Source organism: Danio rerio, chromosome 17 (assembly GCF_049306965.1).
Source record: "Danio rerio strain Tuebingen ecotype United States chromosome 17, GRCz12tu, whole genome shotgun sequence".
In the NCBI taxonomy this organism is placed as follows: Eukaryota; Metazoa; Chordata; class Actinopteri; order Cypriniformes; family Danionidae; genus Danio; species Danio rerio.
The window spans coordinates 55,115,001-55,141,976 of record NC_133192.1 but is presented as its reverse complement, the minus strand read 5'-3'; the positions used below and the strand labels follow the sequence as shown (position 1 = coordinate 55,141,976).

Genomic DNA, 26,976 nt, shown 5'->3' with positions numbered 1-26,976 from the left:
AACCATCACAGTTATTAATGTCTACACCTACTCCAACCTTAAACACAACCATCACAGTTATTAATGTCTACACCTACTCCAACCTTAAACACAACCATCACAGTTATTAATGTCTACACCTACTCCAACCTTAAACACAACCATCACAGTTATTAATGTCTACACCTACTCCAACCTTAAACACAACCATCACAGTTATTAACGTCTACACCTACTCCAACCTTAAACACAACCATCACAGTTATTAACATCTACACCTACTCCAACCATAAACACAACCATCACAGTTATTAATGTCTACACCTACTCCAACCTTAAACCCAACCATCACAGTTATTAATGTCTACACCTACTCCAACCTTAAACACAACCATCACAGTTATTAATGTCTACACCTACTCCAACCTTAAACCCAACCATCACAGTTATTAATGTCTACACCTACTCCAACCTTAAACACAACCATCACAGTTATTAATGTCTACACTTACTCCAACCTTAAACCCAACCATCACAGTTATTAATGTCTACACTTACTCCAACCTTAAACACAACCATCACAGTTATTAACGTCTACACCTACTCCAACCTTAAACACAACCATCACAGTTATTAATGTCTACACCTACTCCAACCTTAAACACAACCATCACAGTTATTAATGTCTACACCTACTCCAACCTTAAACACAACCATCACAGTTATTAATGTCTACACCTACTCCAACCTTAAACACAACCATCACAGTTATTAATGTCTACACCTACTCCAACCTTAAACACAACCATCACAGTTATTAACGTCTACACCTACTCCAACCTTAAACACAACCATCACAGTTATTAATGTCTACACCTACTCCAACCTTAAACACAACCATCACAGTTATTAATGTCTACACCTACTCCAACCTTAAACACAACCATCACAGTTATTAATGTCTACACCTACTCCAACCTTAAACACAACCATCACAGTTATTAATGTCTACACCTACTCCAACCTTAAACCCAACCATCACAGTTATTAATGTCTACACCTACTCCAACCTTAAACACAACCATCACAGTTATTAACGTCTACACCTACTCCAATCTTAAACACAACCATCACAGTTATTAATGTCTACACCTACTCCAACCTTAAACACAACCATCACAGTTATTAATGTCTACACCTACTCCAACCTTAAACACAACCATCACAGTTATTAATGTCTACACCTACTCCAACCTTAAACACAACCATCACAGTTATTAATGTCTACACCTACTCCAACCTTAAACACAACCATCACAGTTATTAACGTCTACACCTACTCCAACCTTAAACACAACCATCACAGTTATTAATGTCTACACCTACTCCAACCTTAAACACAACCATCACAGTTATTAACGTCTACACCTACTCCAACCTTAAACACAACCATCACAGTTATTAATGTCTACACCTACTCCAACCTTAAACACAACCATCACAGTTATTAATGTCTACACCTACTCCAACCTTAAACACAACCATCACAGTTATTAATGTCTACACCTACTTCAACCTTAAACACAACCATCACAGTTATTAACGTCTACACCTACTCCAACCTTAAACACAACCATCACAGTTATTAATGTCTACACCTACTCCAACCTTAAACACAACCATCACAGTTATTAATGTCTACACCTACTCCAACCTTAAACACAACCATCACAGTTATTAACGTCTACACCTACTCCAACCTTAAACCCAACCATCACAGTTATTAATGTCTACACCTACTCCAACTTTAAACCCAACCATCATAGTTATTAACGTCTACACCTACTCTAACCTTAAACACAACCATCACAGTTATTAATGTCTACACCTACTCTAACCTTAAACACAACCATCACAGTTATTAATGTCTACACCTACTCCAACCTTAAACACAACCATCACAGTTATTAATGTCTACACCTACTTCAACCTTAAACACAACCATCACAGTTATTAACGTCTACACCTACTCCAACCTTAAACACAACCATCACAGTTATTAATGTCTACACCTACTCCAACCTTAAACACAACCATCACAGTTATTAACGTCTACACCTACTCCAACCTTAAACACAACCATCACAGTTATTAATGTCTACACCTACTCCAACCTTAAACACAACCATCACAGTTATTAATGTCTACACCTACTCCAACCTTAAACCCAACCATCACAGTTATTAATGTCTACACCTACTCCAACCTTAAACCCAACCATCATAGTTATTAACGTCTACACCTACTCTAACCTTAAACCCAACCATCACAGTTATTAATGTCTACACCTACTCTAACCTTAAACCCAACCATCACAGTTATTAATGTCTACACCTACTCCAACCTTAAACCCAACCGTCACAGTGGTTCTCATTCTACAGAGGTGAGACAGGAGAACAACATCAACATGAACAAACTGGATTAGTCAAGCAGCAAAGCTGGTACGTTGTACTAGAGCTGGTGTACACATGCAACATTACTACAATGAACACTGCAATGTAATCAGTCTAACAGCAATACTATAAAGAGAGAGACTGAATGCTTGGCTCTTCTTAAAAGTATGGCATCTGTTTGACATTTCAGTGCAAGTGTGTTCACTAGCTACTGCCACAGTCTTTCCTTTAGCATGTTCTTTGCTTCTAACCACTTGTGTTATTGTCAGTCAGTGTTCCTGAGCGCTGTCAGACAGACTCTGGAGATCAGAGACAAATCACCCACTTGACTAGCCTCTGTTGTTGGAATCCGATCTCATACCGAAGACCTGTCAACAGCCATCCTAAGAGCAACATATAAAACGCTATATGACAATGGTTGTAAACATCTATGTCAGGACTGAATATGATTGTTTGTACTTTTTAATAGAGAGGAAGAAAATTTAATAGAGAGGTCGAATATATGAAACGTTAACATTTTGCACTGATAATAATCATACTGCCAGACATCTGTCCTCCAGATGTAATATGTTTTTGTACTCATAAGGGATTTTTGAAACACACTTAGTCTGACCTGTCACCCAAGACTTTTTTGCCTTGGGAGACCCTACCAGGGGTATTAGCCCCCGACAACATAGCTCTTAGGATCACTCAGGCACTTAAACCCCTCCACCAAAAGAAGGTGGCAGTTCACGGAGGGCAGTTTGCTGCTTAGTGCCAGGCGGCTAGGATGAGAACCAGCACCTCCACTGTGTTCCATCGGAAAAAGGGTGGCTTTCCATCTCCAGGTTGGAGGAAAGTCCTAACCCCAGGTGGAAGAGTTCAAGTATATTGGGGTTTTGTTCACAAGTGAGGGAAGGATGGAATGTGAGATTGATAGGCGGATTGGTGCAGCAGTAATGCGGTCCATGTACCCTTCCGTTGTGGTAAAGAAAGAGAGAAGCCGAAAGGCAAAGCTTGCGGTTTACAGGTCAATCTACGTCCCTACTCTGACCTATGGTCATGAGTTTTGGGTCATGACTGAAAGAACAAGATCTCGGACACAAGCAGCTGAAACGAGTTTTCTTCGCAGGGTGGCAGGGCGCACCATTATAGACAGGGTGAGGAGCTCTGTCACCCAGGAGGAGCTTGGAGTAGAGCCGCTGCTCCTCCACATCGAGAGAAGTCAGCTGAGGTGGCTCGGGCATCTGTTGCGGATGCCTCCTGGAAAGACCCAGGACACGCAGGACGGACTTTGTCTCTCAGCTAGCCTGTGAACGCCTCGGGATCCCCCCGGAGGAGCTGGAGGAAGTGTCTGGGGAGAGGGAAGTCTTAGGTTCTCTCCTAAGACTGTTGCCCTCGCGATCCGGCCCCGGAAGCCGTAGAAAATGAATGAATGAATGAATACTTCTGATGAGATGTAAACCTGGAGACAGAACCGAACCGTCAGAATATTTCAAACCAATCTTAAGTGGATTTGAATGTATTCTTTGGGGTGATTGTCCTGCTGGACTGGTCTTCAAGCTTCAGTCTATTCATCGATAGCATAACAAGCTATGTTTTAATCCAAAAATGTGAATTAGACTTATGTGCAAACCTAGAAACATGCCAAATTTGCGATTAAAGCTCTCTTTCCATAAAAGTCAAAGAGAACATAATCATATATATGTATATGGAGCATTAATATATATAAATTCATGACTATGTAGTTAATTTTTTCTTATCGTCTAAAAACTATATCGTACTCCTTTGTGTGCAAGTTTCTGTCTTCTAAAATTTATGCAGATCTTGGCATTTCTATGAAGTTTTATTTTATATTTCAAAATGTGCATAAAATAGGTAAATCTACACAGCTAGAAATTTTGCCAATCTGGTTTTATACTTCCAATAATACATAATCCTTACAGTTAAGTTTCTGCTTTCTATTCAGTTTCCACTTTTTTTGTCATTGCCCATGAAAGTACAACAAAACTACTGAAAGAGCGCAATAGTTTCATTGTTCTTTCACGTGCAATGATAAATAAATTCTATTCCTGCTACAGCAAGGCCCAATCCCAATTCTCCCCCTTAGCCCTTCCCCTTACCCCTCGTTTTGCGTGTGCCCGTGAAGGTGTAGTGGTGTCCCAATTCTCTTTAGCTTGAAGGCGTAGGGCTAAGGGCGAGGGGCATACACCACTTCAAACGAAGAGTTTTGAGGACCACACTTGAAACTAAGGGGGTAAGAAAAAATTCCCAGAATACCCCAGCAACAGCTGCACCCGGAAGTAAGGGGATCCAAAAATTTGTATTTTTTTGTCATTTTTACGATTTTTTACAACAAACAAACACATGTTTTAATATATTCATAACCGCGTTCATGTTTTACCGTCATGCTTTTTAAAAAAAAAACAGTAAATTTTGCAATCTACAATCCCTAATCATGACTCCTGTATAGCAGTCCCACAACTTTGTGACACTCGATGACACTGGAATACCCTGTCAGAAAAGTCTAGTGGCTGGGAATGAGCTTTTCACAGTGTCTGCTGTAATGTTAAGACTGTTTTTGTGTGTTTACATTGGTGAGTATGGCCACTGTTGTAAATGCAAAAAGAGAATTGGGATTGGGCCCAAAGCATCCCTATAACAAGACTGGCAAGAATGTATGACTTTAGCAATAATACTTTGGCAATATCACCTACTGTCCTTCCAGAATATGTTATGGTTCAGTAATAAAACAGAAGAAGGAAAGACTAAACGCTGTCAAATGAAGAAGGAGAGACAAACGCAAGCATAGCTTTTCTTCTTGAAGTGAACCATCCTTTTATAATAAATAAGTGTAAAGGTTTGTGCCCGTAGACATTAACCCTGTCCACAGCCCACAGCCGCTGCGATTCATCTCCAGTGACATGCGTTACACATGGAGGGAACTGAAATTCTAAATCACCAAACCGAATAAGGCTGAGCCGACACTCTGTGTCCTTCACTGAGCAATCTTTAACGTCAATTTGTTTGAGCTCAGTGAAATCGGCTGGAAGTTTAATGTGGTCTGGATGCACATAGGAGAGCTAAAGGGATAGTTCACCCAAAAATACGATTTTGTGATTATTTATGTGTATGAATCAAGCAGTTTAATTCAACCAAGTCTAATGAAGGGATCTGACTGTGGTCAGTGATGAACAGAACAATTTTAGAACCGTAGCAAAATCTTGTGTAGCTTTAATAATGTTTAATTTAACTGTATTTTTTATACACATAATTTATTCATTCATTCATTTTCTTGTCAGCTTAGTCTCTTTATTAATCCGGGGTCGCCACAGCAGAATGAACCGCCAACTTATCCAGCAAGTTTTTACGCAGCGGATGCCCTTCCAGCCACAACCCATCTCTGGGTAACATCCACACACACACTCACACACACTCATACACACTCATACACACTCATACACTACGGACAATTTAGCCTACCCAATTCACCTGTACAGCATGTCTTTGGACTGTGGGGGAAACCGGAGCACCCGGAGGAAACCCACACGAACGCAGGGAGAACATGCAAACTCCACACAGAAACGCCAACTGAGATAAGGCTCGAACCAGCGACCCATTGACCTTCTTGCTGTGAGGCGACAGCACTACCTACGCGCCACTGCTTGGCCCACATAATTTATAAAACTGCAAATTGAATTAATATTAATAATCATTAATGAATTATTATATTCACAGGTTAACATTATTAAAGTAAAGTACACCCATCGTAAATTTATCAGTCATATGCAAACAAAGAAATGTTATATCTGTAGCTGTTCTAATTGCAGATTTTAAAATTGTACCCTGGTAAAACTATGAGTATGCTCTGTTTTCCTTTACGATATTATAATTACAGATGTGTGAATTTTATTTGCGTACAAAATATTTATGAAAGTGATTTTATTCCATAAACAACTCTTTTTTTTTTTTATATATATATATTTTATGGTCATATTTTGGGGCGACATGGTGGCATCCACTGTGTAAAACATAAGCTGGAATAGTTGGTGGTTCATTCCATTGTGGCGAACTCTGAAATAGAGACTAAGCCAAAGGCAAATGAATGAATGAATGAATGAATGAATGTTTATACGTTCAGTTTCGTCAATGAAGCAGAGTTTGAAACAACTAGCCATTAGAATTTGCTTAGATCTGCTTTAAAATGTCAATTTTAAAAAGCATCAGTCTCTCTCTTCAGTCTGCTCTTCAAGGGATTCTGATTTTGCAGTGAGGACAATTGATGGCTATTTATATACATATATATAGTGGAATCTGGCAAATTTATGGTATCAGAAAACTTTTATGTGACAGTAACAATTGTACAAACATGGTCTGGAGTGTTGAGTTTAACAGAAATGACTTGGTGACCAAACACAGTCAGCAATGAACACTGCCAGCAGGTGACCTCGTAACCCAGATCCCCAAAAGGTTAGGTGTTATGCTAACAACACAGCACCAAGTGCATTCTACAGCCTCGTCACTACAGACTGATTGATTTATTAGTTGAGTCTTTTTAGTTTTCATCTTTTAGCAAAAGACTTGTCGTCGATCTCAGTTATAAGAGCAACAAATAACTTGACTTCTAGTTGATCAGTTGGAAAAGTGGCAGAAAGTAGATCTTTCTGATGAATCATCTGTTGAACTGCATCCCAATCATCAAAATATACTGCAGAAGACCTACTGGAACCCGCATGGACCCAAGATTCTCACAGAAATCAGTCAAGTTTGGTGAAGGAAAAATCATGGTATGGAGTTACATTCAGTATGGGGACATGAGAGAGATCTGCAGAGTGGATGGCAACATCAACAGCCTGAGGAATCAAGACATTTGTGCTGCGCATTACATCACAAACCACAGGAGAGGGACAATTCTTCAGCAGGATAGCGCTTCTTCTCATACTTCAGCCTCCACATCAAAGCTCCTGAAAGCAAAGAAGGTCAAGGTGCTCCAGGATTGGCCAGCCCAGTCACTAGACATGAACATTATTGAGCATGTATGGGGGAAGATGAAGGAGGAGGCGTTGAAGATGCATCTAAAGAATGTTGATGAACCCTGGGAGTCCTGCAAGAAGGCTTTCTTTGCCATTCCAGATGACTTTATTAATAATTTGAGTCATGTCAGAGATGTATGGATGCAGTCCTCCAAGCTTATGATGGAGTCAGACACAATATTCATTCTTCTTCCACTGGACCATGACTTTATATTCTATACTGGTGTTATGAACCGCACAGTTTTGCTGCGTGTATGTTCTTTCTGTCTCCATCTCTCTCTCTCCCTGTATCGGCCCTGTCATTTTCTCAGGTACCGCCTACTTTGGAGCACTATTGGCTGACATGACTGCCAATCCTAATCAACTGTGTGATGACGACTTCTCTCTCTCCGCCAATCACGTTCGTTGCAGAGCCCTTTAAAAACGGAAGCGGCAACGGGGAGAGATCAGCTGTTGTTGTTTTGGCGTGTTGTCTGTTTGGTGGTGTCCGTGTGCGTTGTCGCTCCTACTGATGTGTACTTTGATTGAGATTTATTGATGTTGACTTTGAGTGAGATTTGTTTGAGAGTTCTGACGAGTGTTTCTACATCTCTAGCCCGCTATTGCTCCATTCAAAAACCTTCTGTGACTTGACAAGGGAGATCTGGAACAACATAGTAAGTCACGTGACATACATATTTGCACGCAGGATTATTGATGTATAGACACGCTAGTTAGCGAAGTGCGCTAATTTCGTATTTTCATTTTTTAGTTTATTCATTAGACATTTCTTTTCATATTGTTATTTTCTTATTTAGTGGATTGGGGAGGAGATTAAGGGAATGTTTTGTTAAATTTATTTCTTTGATTTGCATGCGAAAACTTCAGTTCCCTCTCTTATTTGTCTTGGTTCTTTTCAACTTTATCTTCTTGTTTGTAAATATTGTAAATAATCTGGGAGCAATAAATCTTTTGCGGTGCTAATTTGTTGTTTGGTGTTTTCTCTTGCCATTCTTCATCATCAGTTTATACTTTGGTCATCTTTATGTTACTCCTTTTAATACCCTCGACAAATTGCCATCAAGGATCGTAACAACTGGACGGTATTTCTGTTAAGTGACAAGACTTTTGTCAAGGCAAACTCAGACCTTACTGTCCAAATGAAATAATTTAAAAATTAAGGCATGACCATATTTTATTCTGGGAAAATAAGTGTAAACTAGAGGCCTTTTCCTTTCATATAAACCACTTCTGATATCAAATGATCAACTAGAAGTCAAGTTATTATTTGTTGTTCCTTCAACTTGGATAGTCGACAAGACTTTAGTCAGGTGGTGAAGACAAAGCCTACTGGGACTCTATTTTGAAAGGATGTGAAGAAGATGTGTGTATATAGAAATATTTTTGAAATCTCTGATAGGTTCAAACTGTGTGGCGTCCCAAGGGGGAGGAGAACAATGAAAATGCACAGTAGCACTAGTAAAGCTTTGAGTGTTTTTGTGCAGAGTTGCAGAAGTTATACAGGTGTCAGCAAGCTGTATTTCACACAAAGAGAAGATGCTACCTTTACTTTATGCCCTAGGCCACTAGGCAATCTGTAACATGACAAATGAGCCAAATCTTCACATTTCTGAGGACGAACAGGGTAGAGGTTAAGCATGCCCCTAGACCTCAACCCAACAGAACCATTTTAGGGAGTTTTGAAAAGACAAGATGAATGCAATTCTCTATTCAGTATCTGAAAGAGGTCATTTCTCAAGAATTGAGAAAGAAAGATGTTGCAGTATGTCATCAACTAGTTCATTCAATGTCCAGAAGAATCGTCTCTGTTCTTAAAGATCAAGGAGGCCATGCAGAATGTTTACACTGTCAGGTCTTGATTGTTGGAATTGTTCGCCTGTCCGTTTACACGTTCTTTTAATTGTGGCCCATATTCGATTCAAATGTTCACACTTGACATACAATTTACGACATTGCGTAAAGGCGGGTTCTAGCATCTGCGCCACACTAGCCACGATGCAAGAAACTGTCTCGCTTTTAGCTCTTTGAAACATGCAAAGTTCGCCCAACTTTAAAATGATTTTGAGGAGGAGAAGGGAAAGGGCCGTCATCGCAGCTTGTGCCTATGGTTTATATATGGTGTCCTCCACATACCTGTCAACCCTCTCGTTTTTCCCGGGATTCTCCCGTATTTTACAGTTCTATTCCGCTATCATCCCGTAAAGGTATTTTCCCGTATTTCTCCCGTATTTCTCTGAACAGCCGAGCCTCCCTCTATGCAACCCATACCGCCGAACCACCAGGGGTCGCTCCTTGCTCTTAAACGCGAGTCTTCTGTGCTTTTGCTTTGTTTAGGAATGAAAACACTTATAAATAAATATAAAAAATGGCGCGATTCCCCTTCCTTTTGATTGCAGGTGCCGTCGCCCATCCTATACAATCCTCAAAACAGTCATATAATGGTGCATGACTGTCAGCTGACGCGCTCCATAGTGATAAACAGATGCTGTTTCCCAAACGGATTCTGTACACGCGATTTGAAGCGGAGAGAAAGTCTGGCTTTTGAGTGCGTGTTTAAACAGACATAAACACATAATTAATAATAATAACATATAAAGATGTCGATGTTGGTGGGGTTTCTTCCAAACACAACTAATTTCGTCTTAAATGAGCATAAAAAGTAAGGAATACAGTCGAATGCCTTCATTATAACGTTAGATGTGTGCATTTTTAAAGTGACACCTCTTATTTAATGTAAAAAAAAAAATCTAAATAAATGAGAGATTCATTCGTTGCTCTTTAATCAGAATGTGTGAGTTATACAGTGAAGAAACGGCTAATGAGATTTGATAGCTTGATTCTATGTCATTATAATAGCTATTAATTTTAATAAGCTGAACAGTTTGCTAATAAATTTGCTGCTAACAGGGCCGGAGTGGGACTCTTTTTCAGCCCTGGAGTTTCAAGCCTCAGACCGGCCCACCACAGTTCACCACTGACTATATTAAAATAAGGTTATTTCCAATTCAGTTTCTAATGACACTATCATGTCTTTTTTTGAGAAAACAGCACTTTTAGAACTTCAAATGTTCAACAACCCTTACAGTATTATATGTCTTAACAATAAAAATGAAAAAAAAAAATTGTTACTCAGACAAGGACCGAACCCAGGTTGGCCGCGTCATAATCTAACGTACTAACCACCGTACCACAACAGCTGTACATTGAATGGTGACTTATCTAGTTATATCATCATTAACCTGCATCCTGCTCACGAGGCTACGAGAAAATAGATAAAAAGAGCAGAGCTGCGGTAAAATAATGAATAAGAAGGCTGTGGTCAAGTAAATAAATAAATAATTTTTAAAAAGTGTGACTGCTGAGAGCAACCGATTCTGGAACTAGGGACACCGGCCCTCGCGGCCAAAAAACGGACCGGCCCACCGGGAATTCTCCCGGTCCTCCCGATTAGCCAATCCGGGCCTGGCGGCTAATGTATACTATTTATTTTTATTTTGTTAATAATAATTTTAAAACATTTTACAGACCATTTAGCTGTTTATTTACAATAAACAGCTCCAAATGAACATATTTAGACATTTGGGGATTTTTTTAAGGGTGGGTGGGGGGTGGTCGGAGGAATCCCTTATTATGGTGGGCATATTCCTTATTTTAACATCCCAATGTTGACAGGTATGGTCCTCCACCATTTAGAGAAATTTGTGGTAACGAGAGAGATCTTCAGTCTGGTGGGAGCAAATTGGGGCGACAGACCACTTTCCTCTGTTCCCATGTTTCCTCTGTTGTTGTTGTTTACAGTGTCGGCGTCTCAACACACGCTCTTCCTTTTACGTCATTAAACAGTGAAGTACCACATTGTCGCAAGTTTAAATGACGAACAAACGGAACAGTCTGTTATTTAACTATAATATTAGGAATTAGGAATCATGGATTTTAAAGTTGTAGTGACACAAGTAATGAGTTGAAATGGATTTTTAAGGTTTTAAACTGTCGGAATTTCATTGTACACACTGCACACTGCAAACGACAGACCGGAAGTCATTCATTTCCACTGGAAACCAGTCCGGGAGCTGCGTGGAGTTCCGATCATCTCCGTATGCGGAAAATTTGGATCCGACTTGAGCTGCGGATCCGTTGAAATATTTGAACTCTTGCGACTAGACCGTATGCGACCTGCCGACGGGATATGATGTATTCCAGCTTTGTCCAAGCAGATCCGTGCGTGCGAGATGAGAAATAAGAGTTTATTTGGTTATTTTTTGAATCTAAAAAGTCTATATTAAAAAAAAACTTTTCCGTTCATAAATGTAAGTAAGAAGTAGAAAAGTAAGTAAAAAAATATATTTTAATGTTGGCCACCCCTGCTTTAGATGAAACCCAAAAGCTCTCTGTCCCTCTCGAAACGTTCAAAGACGCAAAAACACTGCACAACCTAATCTGATAAGGAAGACATTAGCAAACAAAGCTTTTTTAGGCACACAAAAAAGTTCTCGGAGCTTGATATAAATATAGTTGAAGCACTGAAGTCTTTTAGCCTTTAGCTGTAAGATGCATTACACTTTGGTTAAAACACACATATTCCACTAGAATAGACACGGTTTAAACAGTTGAGATGTACTGTATGTGTTCTGGCAAATAGTGATCATTTAAAGCCTAATATGCAGGGGATTAGTACTTCGAGAATGTTTGACAGGCTCATGCATCAATTCAGAGCCCAGTGAGAACAGATTTTAGGCATTCAATCTCAGGCAGCAAGACTAGATTTAGCACCCAGTTTAGAGTGGAAAAATGGGGATTCATACACGGCGTCCTATCCCAGAGATGGGTTTGCGGCTGGAAGGGTATCCGCAGCGTAAAAATGTGCTGGATAAGTTGGCGGTTCATTCCGCTGTGGCATGTCATTGTTGAATCTCTCAGTCAGTTGAGGACTCTGTTTTGGAAAATCGAACCCCAATTCTTTGTCTCTTTTCAGTCTCTCCCCAGCTATCCAGCTCCTTCCTCTCTATCCCTGCTAAAAAATCCAGCTTAAACCAGCCTAGGCTGGTTGGCTGGTTTTAGCTGGTCGACCAGGCTGGTTTTAGAGGGGTTTTGGCCACTTCCAGGCTGGTTTCCAGCCATTTCCAGCCTGGTCTTAGCTGGTCAGGCTGGGAGATGACCAGCTAAAACCAGCTTGACCAGCCTAGCCAAGCTGGGAGTCCAGCTAAAACCAGCTATATCCAGCTTAAACCAGGCTGGTCATGCTGGTTTTAGCTGGATTTGGCTGGTCATTTTCCAGCCTGACCAGCTAAGACCAGGCTGGAAATGGCTGGAAACCAGTCTGGAAATGGCCATAACCCCTCTAAAACCAGCCAACCAGCCTAAGCTGGTTTAAGCTGGATTTTTCAGCAGGGTACCCTATTTATTCTCAGTTTTGCTGGTTCTGAAGCGCAGACTTTTAAAGAATCTTATAAATGACAGACAGTGTGTGTATTAATCACGTGAAGCACATGAGATAGCACATGGCGCTAGCAATTGCTACGCTAACAAGGCATTACAACATACACAAGCCTACAAATTAGAAGACACAATATTGACTAAAGATAAACAAACATTTTACAGATACAGCTAGGATGTCCTCCCTAGTCGTTAGGTATTGGAAAAGTGTAAGGAAGTGCTTTAAACTCTTATGGTCATTTATCTTCCTCCTGCAGGACAGGACATCTGAGCTGAAGCAGCAGTGAAGACAGACAAACAGATGCCGGATCACCGAGAGGTCGGCCAGGTCAAGCTGTTTTTTTTTCCTTCACAAAGAAGCCGAGAAAGAATTTACTCCATGCCACATTTGTTCACGCTTGGATAGGAGGCAGGGATGAGCTTCACCCAAAGGAGCAGAATGACCTGCTTTCAACTGAAAGAGGCTATCCCCTCTGCCTTCCGCTCAGTTATCCTCACGTAAGATAGAGAGCGCTCCTCAAGGTAAAGTAGAAACTGTAGGCTCAGATAAAATGTGGCAGCAGTGTTCAGGGGCCTCATGTATCAACGCTGCGTACGCACAAAAACTTTGCGTACGCCAGGTTTCACGCTCAGAATCGCTCACGTTTGGATTTACTAACGATGAACTGAACGTGGGAATGTGCGCAGCTCCACGGCAGCTTTCTGGCTGGCGTACGCACATTTTTTGTGCGTGTCTGTTTTATTTCCATTGGCGACTCCTAGAGGCAGTTGTGTTAAATTGCTCTCTACAAAGTGTCTGAGTCTTGCAATGGCAGCTGTATGAGACGGGTTCATCTGGCAGGTATATAAGGTTTCCATACCATACAGTTGACCAGCTAAATATTAAAGCGCAATTTGCAGCGGTCGCCTGTTTTCCCAATGTAATCTGAGCGATCTACTGCACGCACATTGCTATAAAGACACTATCTGAAGATGAATTTGCATGTGTGAATCAGAAACATTTCCATTCAATAAATGTGCAAATAAAATATAATGCACAAACTTATTAATGATTCCTACTTGTCTTTCTCGTGATAAATAGTTGGCAAAATCTGATATGTAGTGGGGGAAAAAAGAAGAAAGAGTTCATCAGACGCTGGATTCGAACCGAGTTCATGCTCGAACGTGTCAAAACATGTTGACATGTGTTTTACGAGCTGCGCCACTGAGACTGTAAAGAATCTGCAATATTTTACACCTATAAACCACACTATTTCTTTTTTAATTCACTCAGTGCGATGTTCAGACCCAACTGTGTTAACCACATCAGCTAAACTCTCCCACTCAATTTTTTTCTTTTGTTGTTAATTCCGGAAACCAAACTTGCAAATAACAGCGCTTTACTCCGGTCTACCTCCGAAAGCAGCACCTCCAATTCACATTCTGTTCAAAGTTTCTCTTCTTGCTTGCTTTTGCCATTGCTTTTTCGTTGGGTTTTTCCATTAGCATAGTCATTAGCATATTCATACGGAGGAGGCAGGGAGGGGTTTTGTGCTCGTGCATGTTGCGGTCAGTTTTACGTTCATTCGGATGTACAAAAGAATATGCGTGAGACTCGGCGTACGCAGTGTTTCATACATCTGAATTTTTTTCTGCGTACGCACATTTACAGCTTTGTGCGTACGCAATGTTTTAGTATGATTTCCATGCAAGTCTTCGTACATGAGGCCCCTGGTGAATATATCAGAAGAATACACAGCATTTTATTTGGAAGTACGGAACGTGATTCCTACTGACTAATACAATGAATTTATGGGCATTTTCAGAACTGATCATTTGCTTTCAGACTTAAAGGGCCATGAAACTCCCTCGTTTCAGCGGGGTGTTTACAATACAAGACATGTAGTTTTTATATAAAAATAATATATTAAGTAAATAATACTTACAAACGACGATCAATGCTTGTATTAACCATTCAACATCATAATTTTAACATTTAGAAATGCATTATTAAAATCAAACATTGTGCTTGTTAATGTTAGTTAATAGACTGAGGATAAACATCAACTACCAATGAACAACTGTATTTTCATAAACTAATGATAATGACCATGAATAAACACTGCAGTAAATGTATAATACATTGTTTGTTCATGTTAGTAACTTTTCATCTTCTTAAAACTCACCTTTTTAAGTATCGCTTATAACTTTTGATGCTTTCTTTTTTTAACTGTATTATTTGTATTTCATGTTTTATTGTGTGTTGATGCTCTTGTTAGCACTTTGAGTCTGAGAAAAATTACATTATAAATAAAATGTATTGTTATTATTATTAGTAGTAGTATTAGTAATAGTAGTAGTAGTAGTAGTAGTAGTAGTAGTAAATCTATTAACTAATATTAACTATGCCCTGAATTGTAAAGTATTACCATTCTTTCTCACACAGCATATCTTTTCAAACAACTAAAATGTCAATAAACGTCACTTTGTTAACCTCCACAGCTGATTTTTCAACAATACAAGTTCACAGAGCAGAGATTCAGGTCTCATAATGAAAATTACAACCTGAATCATGAAATATGCATTCGTTTGGATTAATACATCGTGTACAAATTTTTACATTTAGTCATTTAGCAGACGCTTTTATCCAAAACGACTTACAAAGAGGACAAGGAAGCAATTTACACAACTATAAGAGCAACAATGACATTTCAGCAAGTCCTACACACACATAACAGTCGATGAATGATGAAAAAAGTATCAGTTAGAGGAAGAATTAAGCAAAAGAAAGTGCAATTAGACAACATTTTAGAAATTAAAGGCACTTTTTGGTTTTTAGAAATGATAATGAATGACCTCACCAAAAACAGACACGGCTCATTTTAACACATTTGTCATTCTGAATTAATCTACTTGGTTTTGTGGTCCGAGTCAGACTGCCTGACTTCACCAAACTTCACCAAAGTTCAAAGATTCAGCCAGAAAATGCAGATTAAATCATGATCGCCAGACTCAAACATTTCTGTCAAAATGTGTTTTGAAAAAAAGACTTTAAAAGAAGTTTTTAAAATAATATTTAAAATATTGAAAACTGGACAAACCAGCTCATGGATATAATGAGCAACATCATTAGGAGCCAGTGAATCAGATTTATCCCAAAATAACGCATGAGCCAAAAGTTTCCACACAGACACTAGCAGCATTATTACACCACAGGGTTTAACAGCACTTTCTACAGGACACTTCATTTCTCATTCATGTTAAATTTCCACAGAATGTTGTCCAAAGATAAAAATAAATGTAGACATCTATCTGTACTTAAAGGAAACTAAATGAGTGAAATTAAAGGTTAAACGGTTGCTGCTTTCTAGTCAGCTGACAGGCGGATAATTTGTTACTATATGGAGGGTGTATTTGGAACACTGTTCTAAGTATAGGACATAAGAGATGGACAATACTCAAAATTTCTGGGCAGACATATCTATTAGTCACAGTCATTCACGACCAAGCTACTTGCAAATTCTAGTAAAACCAATAAATAATGCTTATATGGGTTGAAACACACACACTGATAAATGGCAGTAACAAATGGTGTTAGTATACGCAGTGGAACAGCAACCCCCTCGCATTTTGGTCCAAAACGGCCCATCTGGAGAGCGCAACAAAAGGCTTGTTGAGTCTGAGGCATGGTGGGATAGCGATGACCCACAGGATCTAATCCCTGAGGGCAAATCACACACTCAAACCCAATGCTGGACGAAAGGAATTACAATCGCCGCTACTCGAGTTGGAGGATTGGAGAATTCTACTGATCGATGATTCTAATCTAAAACCTGCAAATCTCAGATTTTGTTCCTCCGGCATTGCTGAAGTCTATAAAGCCTGAGCTGACATTGATTAGGAACTATGCATATCAAGAAAACAAGAAGTGAAATGAACAAATCTCAAATGTTTTGAGGGGTACTGAGATGATTATAACTGTGTTAAATGCATCTAACAGCCTTGTCTGATCACTTCAATTCAACTACTCTCTATTTCAACAGCACTTTTACAATGTAGATTGTGTCAAAGCAGCTTAACATGGATGAAGTTTTAGTTAACTGAAACTGCAACATGTATGAATGTTTCACCTATATATACAGTTGAAACCAGAAGTTCACATCCACTCTAAAAAAGGAACATAACCATTTTTTTAATAAAATGTCTGATGGTAAATCCTACTAAACGTTTACTATTTTAGGTCCGTTAGGATTACCTAAATCATTTACATTTGCTAAATCCTAGAATAATGAGTGAGTTCTTTTTTTTTAATTATTTCATACATTTTTTAGACAATCAAAAGTTTTCACACATTTCCTTGTTTTTTTTTTATAGCTTTGCTTTTAAACTGTATAACTTTGGTCAAATGTTTCGGGTATCCTTCCACAAGCTTCTCACAATAGTTTGAAGGAATTTCGGCCCAATCCTCCTGACAGAATTGGTGTAACCGAGTCAGATTTGTAGGCTGTCTTGCTCGCACAAGCTTTTTCAACCCTGCCCACAAATTTTCTATAGGATTGAGATCGGTGCTTTGTGATGGCCACTCCAAAACATTCACTCTGTTGTCTTTAAAGCACATTTTAATAATTTTGGCAGTATGCTTAGGGTCATGGTCTGTTTGGAAGACCCATTTGTTGCCAAGTTCTAATTTCCTGGCTGATGTCTTGAGATGTTGCTTCAGTATTTCTACATGATGTTCTTTCTTCATGATGCCATCTATGCTGTGAAGTGGACCAGTCCCTCCTGTAGCAAAACAGCCTCACCACATGATCCTGCCGCCCCCATACTTCACAGTTGGGATGGTGTTCCTCGGCTTGTAAGCTTTCCCCTTTTGTCCTCCAAATGTAACACTGATCATTATGACCAAACAGTTTAATCTTAGTACATCAGACCACAGGACATGTCTCCAACAATTATTCTTTTCCCAGTGTAATTTAGCAAATTGTAATCTGGCTTTGTTGTTGATTCTGGCTTGTTGATTTTCCCATGTTGTCACAAAAGGAAGTAGCGTGTTTGAGGTTTTACTTAAATACTATTCAACAGTTGTGCCTTTAATGAACTCAAATGTTTTCAATTGGCCAATCAGAAACTTCCAAAACCTTGACACCATCATCTGAGCTTTATCAGAGGCAGAATAATCTCATTGTATGCAATTGCAAACTTAACTTAATTTCTCTCATTATTCTGCAATTAAGCATAACAGAAACAAATGTGATAATCCTAACTTACCTAAAAGAGAAAACGTTTAGTCACATTAACATCTGACTTTTTTTAACTGGTCATGTGCCTTTTTATACGGTGTATGTAAACTTCTGGTTTTAACTGTGTGTGTGTGTAATATATATATATATATATATATATATATATATATATATATATATATATATATATATATATATATATATATATATATATAGTGTGTGTGTGTGTATATATTGTGTTTTTATATATATATATATATATATATATATATATATATATATATATATATATATATATATATATATATATATATATATATATATATATTGTGTGTGTGTGTGTGTGTGTGTGTGTGTGTATATATATATATATATATATAAAATATATTATTTAAAATAAATGTATTATTAAATATTAAAAATAATATTATAAATATTATTAAATGTATTATTATATATATTAAATGTGTGTTTGTGTATATGTTTGGAAGCTGTTATGTATCATGTGTGCATATTCAAAGTGTGTTCCAGTAGCTCAGTGGTAATGTCAATCACCTCTCACGCCAGAGACCCTCATATGGAGTGTATCGTGTGTGTGTGTGTGTGTGTGTGTGTATGTATAGAGTGTGAATATGTATAAAGTGAATTGTGTGTATTCGTATAGAGTGTAGATGGTGTACCATGTGTATATAGAATGTATTATGTGTGCATAAGTATAGAGTGTATCATGTGTGAAGTTTATTTTATGTATATTATAAATATTGTATTATATATATATTCAAGACAAATGGCCACAGGAGACTCAATGTTAGAATTAATGTGTGGAAATGGTAATGGGTCTTGACTGATCACTTGTACTCAGATCACCGAGACCGCATCAGGGTGCCAGCTGGAGATAGAGCCGCCTTAGTATATGATCAATTAATGAAACAGCTAAATGTGCTCTGAAAGACAAAATTCTCTTTTTGAGAACGGAGTGACTCACAAAACAGTGTTCCAAAACAGAAAATTTATTTATTACAGTGCTGCATTTCAGTCTTGGTTCAGTTTTATTCCACAAAGCAACACGTAAAAGGCACCAAAATGTTTTTTTGGAGGCCATGTGTGATAGCAACTGTCCTCTCTTTACATTCCTCTGTGTCATCCATCTAATGGATTGGCAAGTTCACTCTGGGCTTATCATGACTTTATCTGCATGACAAATTTTCTGTAGGTATGCATCTCTCCCACTCCAACTGATAAATTGGATGCATTTAATTATGTTTAAAACAATACATTTAAAGCTCTTATATGCTTTCTCTTAGGCCCTGTTTACACTAATGCGTTTTCGTTTGAAAATGTGGATGAGGAAAAACGGAGACATCTGAAACCGGAGGCGGGGCTGCAGACATTCGCCTATTTGATTGGGGCTTTTCATCAATATTAAGTAGCCTAACACACACAGTTCAGTCCTGCATCCTCTCCTTGTAAGTTCAGACTTCGCAAGTTTGATCAAGGCTGCAGTCTCTTCTTCTCAGTTTGATATGGAAAACAGACTATACCGAGGACACGGGTAAATCTTAAAAGGGAACAGTGTACTTTATAACTTCATTCACATCACCCTGGCTACGATCACTTTCTCAACAATAAAATGTAAACATGATTTAAGGAACTGCCTATTTTCATTTTAATATTAGCAACTTAATAGACAGCAGAAATGTTGAGGCGTCGTGCTGCATTTATGAGCGTCATCTTCACTGTGTGGATATTTATAACAAAACGGAGCCTATAACAACTGCCTCCTTTTAATTTCAGTGAAAATACGAAACACCCTCTCTTTTGCTGAATATCAGTTTTAATAAGCGATAATGGCCATTATAAAAGTATAACATACAATAAGTTTATACATTATAGGAAATAAAGGAGAGCGATTAGTCAATATACAGAATGTAGGCTACGTGGCTACAATAATCATTAACTTATCTTTGCGCTCAGCCAAAACACGTTACCTGAGAACAAGTAATAGATTCCAATGATCAAAGTCAGGGAATATGTTGTTAGATAAAGACAACAAGATAAATGAAATATCTTGTTTAATAAATATAGTGAGATTAGATCCAGCGGGAGATGCTTGATGAGAAGTCCGACCAGCAGAGCTCTCATCTGGGTGGATGAGCTGCAGCGCTTGCCTGAGTGTGTGTGTGGTCACGTGATGTGCGTTTTCAGCGTTTTGGTGTGGACGGAGAGCAGTTCAGAAACGCTGGGTAAAACGCGAGTGTGGACGGGATCGTTTTCATTCTAAAACGCCGTTTTAAAACTAAAGCGCACTAGTGTAAACGGGGCCTTAGTCAACGCCTTCCTTCAAACGACAGGGAGCTACAGCCGTGAAAATGTTAAGGTCTGGGTACAAGAGAATAAAAAAAACACTGACAGATTTTGTTTTAGAAACCATCTAAAGTTACAAATAATGGCACTTTTTTTTTTTTTTTACCATTTTTGGGTAAGCTATCCCAAAATATTAATTTTTCAAAGTATTCAACAAGTGAAGTTTATTCATAAACTAATTTCGAGAGGATCACGTGCTTATGATTTATCACGGCTGTTCTCGAATTTGTTAATTAGTATCTTCCAATCATTCGAGACCTAAGCCACTATAAATAACCACAGTTTTCAATTCACTTTATCTTCGTTTGGAAGAAACCCGCCTCCTCCCCTTTTTCCTCCTCCTTTACCTCTGACTGGGTGACACGGCGGCCCAGTGGTTAGCACTGCGAGCCCCACAGCAAGAACACCGCCGGCCCTGGCCCCCTAGGACCGGCGGATGTTTCTGTGAGGAGTTTGTAAGTTCTCCCCGTGTCCGCGTGGGTTTTCAATTCAATATACATAAAAAACCAAGCATTTATCTAACCCTTGTGTTCCCTTAGCTACAGCACCGGGGGAGTTCTGAGATCCACCGAGCTCGGGCTCCTCTCTCGCTCTGCCAAACGGGAGGAAGCCCCGTTCTCGAGGAGTCCTTCAGCTCGGGGCTCTCTCCCAGGACAGCATGCCAAACAAGCTTTTATAAATCATCAGCTAAGTGTGAACTCTTGAATATAAATTAAAATGTCATATTGTGTTTTTTTAAATAGCACAATGGATTTAAATGTGAAAAAAGTACATACAGCATATATAAACGGAATTTACCGTGGTTGTTAGGTGCTGGTAAAGCATAAAAATGCTCATTGAAAATGCCTGAAAGGTTCTGGAATTTGTTTTTGCATGCTAATGCACAATGGGAACTGTTATGGATGTTTACTATTTTATCCTTGATATGGATTGTCGAACATTGCTTTTCATGCTGTGCAACGCAGCTCTAAGCTAATGATAGCATCCAGCTTTAAATCTGACTAAGCACCACGTATAAACTTATTGACAATCAAAAAGAAAGTCGACTCAGAGTCGTTAAAATGGGTCAAATTGTCCACCCACTCGCTGCACAATATTTCTTGGAGTAATGATGAACTACAGAGCAATACGATGGTGTACATCCTGCAGTGTTTTGTCAATACGTTCCTGCGTTGGGTTGCTTGCTTCAACACTTGATAAGTCATGAAGGGAGTTCTAGTTCTGACTCATGCTGCATGCAGCAGACCAATCAGAGAAGACTGGGTCATCAGACCAATCACTGGAGATCAGCGTCACACAAAGGAAGAGTTTGGAAAAATAAATCATATGGGAGTCCTTGGGATAATTCGGTAAATATAATTGTAAAAGAATGCAAGTCTTTTTTTGACCTTGCATGAATTGTTGGGGCCTCCCAAACCAAAATATGAACCTTTTATTATCCATAACCGGGGTCCTTTAATTATGAGCAATACAGTATTATCATTACAAACGGGTTGCTGAGCAGGACATCTATGTTGAGTGATGTCATGACAATAGAATTGTGCAACTAAAACAATATATCTAATCACACCCACTATAAAGCAGTACCAAACTAACCTGGAAAAGTTTAGTTCAGTAAGTTCCACACAGTGAAACGAAGAAAGAAAATGGAGATTTTTAGAAACAAATGTTCCAGACAATGAAAACACCCCAAATCAACCCTTGAAAGTCTTGACTCCCCCACCACCAAGACTTTTTGTGCAACCAAGTCCTGACAGACCGATTAGACATTTTGCTTCAGTCAATTACAGCTGACATCCAGGTAGGAGTTTCTGAAGCTTGCAGTCAGACAAGGAAGCAATTGATGCATGAAGGGTGGAAGAATGCTCTCTACAGTGAGAAAGAAAAAAACACTGAGGGCTCTATTTTGACGGTCCATGGGCAGAGCGCAAAACTCAGGGCGCAAACGCTTTCAGGGCGTGTCAGGACGCGTTTTTGCTAATTTAAGTACGGGAAATCTGCCTTGCGCCGTGGTGCATGGTCTAATAGGGTTGAATTTATTTTCTTTATGAGTTATAGGTGTGTTTTGAGAATAAACCAATTAGAGTCTCATCTCCCATTCCCTTTAAGAGCCAGCTGCATCGCACCAAGAGCGCATTCGCTATTTACAGGACACAAAGTAAGTATAAGTGGAAAAACTAAGCATTTCACAAGCAAACAGTTTTCTTACAGAAAACTGTTAAACAGAGCATCTACTGCGTGAGAATGAGAGATAATGGATCTACTTTCACATTCACTTTTGGATAGGGAAACCTTTACACACAGACATCAATTAGTCTATAAATAATAATTTCGTTTGTTAAGCGCAAATATTCGTTTCAAAACTATTTCTAAATTCAGTTCTAATTTCCAGCAAACGAATAAATGAATAATAATCACAAAATGTGCTCAAAAACCTGAGTTTTATCCTAAAACACATGCTGTGCCCCATATGGTCTAAAACCTGACAGGTGGGCAAATCTAAGCTTGTTTTTAATAAAACAAATATAAAAATGGATATAATAAATAATACTGCTAATAATAATAACATTATACAAAAGCAAATTGTTATGAATGAACTGAAAAAGCCTCCCGAGATGAAGAAGACATAAAAGCAGTGATTTTTCATATTTATGTGGGCTAGAAAATAATATGTTTTGTAATATTTTAATCCTTTATATTTATATCCTATATCTATTCTTATTATATCCTATATATATCCTTAATATTTACATTTTTTCATATGTAAAGATATTTGCCTATTGCTCTCTTGTGTGTATTAAGCAGTGCGTAAGCGAGGCGCAACTCTGCGCCGGAGTTTAGACCGGGTTAGTTTTGGTCTAATGAAAAATCTATTATAGTTTCTCAAAATAGCAACGCGCCAGCGGTCCGCCTCAGAACACCTTCCTTTTTAGACCAGAACGCCTATGGGCGCACAAATGAGCGCTAATGCATTTGCTATTTAAACAGCGTAGCGCAACACCTCAAAACCACTCTTGCGCCAAGCTGAAACTACCAAAAGACTACTGCGCCACGCCTTGCGCCACACTGCGCCGGGTATATGATAGGGCCCCGAGTCTGTTTCCATGAAATCAGCAAATGAAAGATGGAACAAACATTTGCATTGAATTTTAGCAACTACACAAGTGCTCTGAAAAACACATGAATATTTAGATACTCAATCAGTCAGGATACTGAGATGTTGTGATTGTTAATATACACTGCCTTTCCCAAAAGTGTTGCACACACTAATATAGTTTCCCTTTATTAGGTACACCTGTCCAACTGCTCGCTAATGCAAATTTCTAATCAGCCAATCACATGGCAGCAACTCAATGCATTTAGGCATGTTGACATGGTCGAGACGATCTGCTGCAGCTCAAACCGAGCATCAGAATGGGAAAAGAAAGGAGATTTAGGGGACTTTGAACGTGGCATGGTTGTTGATGCCAGACGGGCTGGTTTGAGTATTTCAGAAACTGCTGCTCTAGGCATGGATCCATCCTGCCTTGCATCAACGGTTCAGGCAGGTGGTGGTGACCAAAATCTCTGAGGAATATTTCCACTACCTTGTTGAATCTATGCCACGAATGATTAAGGCAGTTCTGAAGGCAAAAGGGGGTCCAACCCGGTACTGGTAAGGTGTACCTAAAAAAGTTCAACTTCTGAAGTGTCACAACATTTATTTCTGTCCAAAGTTGCATTTATTTTTGGCAAAGATCTTGGGCTCTATTTTGACGGTCCATGCGCAAAACGGAAAACGCAGGACGCAAACGATTTAAGGGCGATTACTGAGACGAAGATCAAACCCAGGTCGGTGGCGTCGTAACCTAACGTGCTAACCACTGGACCACAACAGCTGTACATTGAGAGATGACTCATCTGACTTATATCATCATTAACCTGCAGGCTGCATTCTGCTCACGAGGCTGCGAGAAAATAGATTAAGAGCAGAGCTGTCGTAAAATAATGAGTAAGAAGGCTGTGGTCAAGTAAATAAATTAATTAATTTAAAAAGTGTGACTGCTGAGAGCAACAGATTCTGGAGCTAGGGACACCGGCCCTCGCAGTCAAAAAACGGACCGGCCCACCGGGAATTCTCCCGGTCCTCCCGATTAGCCAATTCGGGCCTGGTCCCATGGCCAAACCAGTTGAGAACCCCTGCATTAGACCAAATGACCTTCATCATTTACTTCAGAGTGCAAACTTTATGCTCCCTAGCAAATTTAAGTATTTTTCTCCATTAGTGGACTTCTTAAAGGGTCATGAAACCCCCTCGTTTCAGGGGGGTGTTTTCACACCTCTACTTTGGAAAAAGTCAGAAAAGTGGGCGTGTCCAGCTCTGTTTAGGGGGGAGTGTCGGAGGAAGAAAAGTGGGATGGTGTGGGAGTGTCTATTTGGGCACGCGCGAGTTTCAGAGTCAAAACACACAACCACAGCAGACAATGTGACTGTTTACATGGACATCTGTAGTCGAATTTTTTTCCAAATTATTAAATGGTGGACTTTAACTGCAGTTTGGCTCTTTCATTCAGGGAATTCATTCATGTCCCTCCCGACAAACGAGATATTTGATTTGAGGAACTGCTCTAAGCGTGTATTTTTCATGCAATGTTTGATACCGCACGGCGAATGAGAGAAAAAAAACCCTCAGCATTTCCCGGAAAGAAGCGTCAGAAAGCCGCGTGTGTTATTCCGGTCACAAAATCCAACACGAGGTTATAGTTTGGTTGTAGCTGTTAGTGCTAACTTGTTTACACTCGGTGCAATAGTTTGTTTAATACGAACAAAATACAACTGAAAAAACAAAGAGCACTGGTCGCTCACTTACCAAATCTGTAGAGAAAGGACAATCACCAGCAACTAGAGCAGCGTCTTTATTTAGAGGAGACTACAAGTGAATCCGGATCTCAACGTTTGCAGATGAGAACAGCTCTCAGGTAAACAATTTTCCTCCTTAGACACGCAAGTTATTGTTGTCGAGCGTCGCGTACACTATAAATCCACATGTGACGCCAGCTGAGCTCTCACAGAGAGAAAATGAAAACAAAACTTAACGGCAGCAAACTATAAAAGCAACACTTCACGCTTGTTTTGCCAACACAACGTGGCGTCTCTGTCGTCTAAACACTGTGACAGTAATGAATATTAATGAAGTTGCACAATAGAGCGCGCTGATTGGTTTGAACCAAGCCTTACTCATGCATTAATGCATCACACTGTAAGACGTAATAAGACACACTCTGGCACAGACGCCCAGTCTGCACGCTGGAATACACGCTATTATGTCATGACCGTGACGCAGCTTCAAAAATTCGTTTCAAACCAGAAATACGAATTTGCTTGAAATAACGCAAAAACAACCAATTTACACTTTTTAGTGAAATATAGGTGTCCTAATAGTGTTTTTAGCAGTGTGGGACACATATACGACTGTCAACAACTCAAAAAATGTGTTTTGGTGTTTCGTGACCCTTTAAGGCTAAACAGCTGTCTAAATCCTTTAAGTTCCCTTGCATTTTGTGTGTTGAAATGTTTTTACTTTCACTATTAAACATAGCTGTGAGTACTACTGTTGGCTTTTTGATTTGATTTGACCAGAAGTGGCGATTTTGTCAATCTCCTTCATTCAAGATTTTTTTCAACCACGCTTCTTCCTCAAAGATGACGGTTCCCCATTATTCTTTCGAATGAGACGTTAAACCACGGCTATCTGTGGTCGTTAAAAATCCCAGGATGTCCTTCGAAAAAGAGTAGAGGTTTCACCCCGGCATCCTAGCCAAATCTGCCCACTGGCCTCTGTCCATCATGGCCTCCTCACCATCCCCATATCATAATTGGCTTCATCACTCTATCTCCACCAATCAGCTGGTGTGTGGTGTGCGGTTTGCCGCAAAATGGCTGCCATTGCGTCATCCTGTTGGATGCTGCACACTGGTGGTGGATGAGTAGATTCCCCCTATGTCTAAAGCACTTTGAGTGCTCAGAAAAGCGCTATATAAATGTAAGGAATTATTATTATTATTATTACTCTCAGAGTTTAATATGTGTCGAGCAGTTCTTAACACTGTTTTATCAATTTCAGCAATCTCCCGTTTCCTTTGCTTGATGCTTGCCAATATTCTGACCCTTCTGAAACCAGCTTCTCCCATAACCACATGATGCATCTTGTTAAAGAAATGAGACATTACTCTCTGCATCAGTGAGGGTTAAATAAGTCATTACCAGCTGAAACATAATCATGCATGGACTACTTATCCGATGGGAAGCTCTTACACATTCGCTTAGATCAATCCAGGTGGAGACTTTTTTTTTTTTTTTTAAGATGGCATAGTGCAGTTTGATTTAGATAAAAGACATGGGGATTGAAGAGGGCGAGTCTCTGTCTTGTGGTTTTACTCTACACATCAATCACTGAGAACAATAGAAGCTGCCCTACAAATGCAGCACTTTATTTCAGAGCTTCCTGTCCCAGCTGTGTTTACTCATATGATTAGT

The 26,976-nt window shown here is 39.3% G+C and overlaps 1 protein-coding gene and 1 long non-coding RNA gene across 7 annotated transcripts in view; one reads left to right on the top strand and one right to left on the bottom strand.

Annotated features, from left to right (window-relative positions):
• tiam2a (TIAM Rac1 associated GEF 2a) overlaps positions 1-26,976 on the bottom strand; it is a 201,455-nt gene that overhangs the window by 144,630 nt on the left and 29,849 nt on the right. The window lies entirely within an intron of this gene.
• The window catches only part of LOC141378395 (uncharacterized), a 72,474-nt gene continuing 59,637 nt past the window's right edge, over positions 14,140-26,976 (top strand). The window contains exons 1-2 of the long non-coding RNA XR_012392960.1: positions 14,140-14,738; positions 24,764-25,241. This is a non-coding gene — a long non-coding RNA (uncharacterized lncRNA). The remainder of the gene's footprint in view (positions 14,739-24,763; positions 25,242-26,976) is intronic.